Raw genomic sequence first — 1073 nt, forward strand, 5'->3', positions numbered from 1 at the left:
TATTGATTTACTGTGATATGCTTGAAATGTAAGTTTTGAAATTTGATATAAAATCTTGTAATGAACAATGGTGTTGAGGTAATTTAAATTAATGTTCTTTGTATAAGGCTTATTTTATGAGAAAAATTTAAATAGGACCTGAAATCTTTTAGACCATAAAAAAGCCATTTGTATTTCTAAACATTTCATTAGGTAATTTGCGTTAATGTATTCAATGTTTTTAACTTTGAACTGTATGCTAAAACTGTAGAATGTTAGTTACATAGCTGGGAAGAATCTTTTAAAAACCAAAATATATGATTAACCTCCAAAAGAGAGTTTAGAAGAAATAGTAGTAATTGTACTATTCAAATGTAAATGTAAATTCCAAGTAGTAGAGGAGAAAATAGCGAGTCAGTTTGGGGGTAATGATGGGAGTGAAAGACACAAGAGAAAAAACTGCAAGTGTTTATATAAGAAAACGAGATGGTAGAAATAAGTGTAAATACCTCAAAATTATATTCAATGTGAATGGACTGAATTTTCTAATTAAAAGACAAAGGGTCAAATACGATTTTTTTTTTTAACCAGCTGTATACTGATTATAAGACACAACAAAAGCAAAGTGAATTGGGTAGATTGAAAATAAAGTAAAATAAAATAGATCAAGAAAGTACTAAATGAAGGAAATTTGGAGTAATTATACTAATATTAAATAGACTTTATGATAAAATATAAGAGCAGAGGGTCAGTACAAGTAAAGTTAGACTTTTTTATGTCTATGCACATACCAAAATAGCCTCAGTTAAAAACAATAATCCTTAGAAATGCAGAGGCAAATTGAAGTTTTCATTACCGTGGCAGGTTTCAACTTCCTTTTCTATTAAGTCAAAAACAAAGAAGTAGAAGATTTGAATAACACATTTTAATAAGATGGGTATAATGAACATATATAGATCTCTGCACTCTAACAGAATACACATTCTTGTGAAGTTTATAAAAATTGGCAATTATTACATGTAAAAAGCAAAAAATTGGTGTGTGACATCAAAATCTCTAACTACAATGCAATTAATTAATGTAGAGGCGAATAG

The sequence above is a fragment of the Pteronotus mesoamericanus genome, unplaced genomic scaffold (assembly GCF_021234165.1).
Source record: "Pteronotus mesoamericanus isolate MK-2021 breed Mesoamerican mustached bat unplaced genomic scaffold, CSHL_Meso_final contig_169, whole genome shotgun sequence".
Classification (NCBI taxonomy): Eukaryota; Metazoa; Chordata; class Mammalia; order Chiroptera; family Mormoopidae; genus Pteronotus; species Pteronotus mesoamericanus.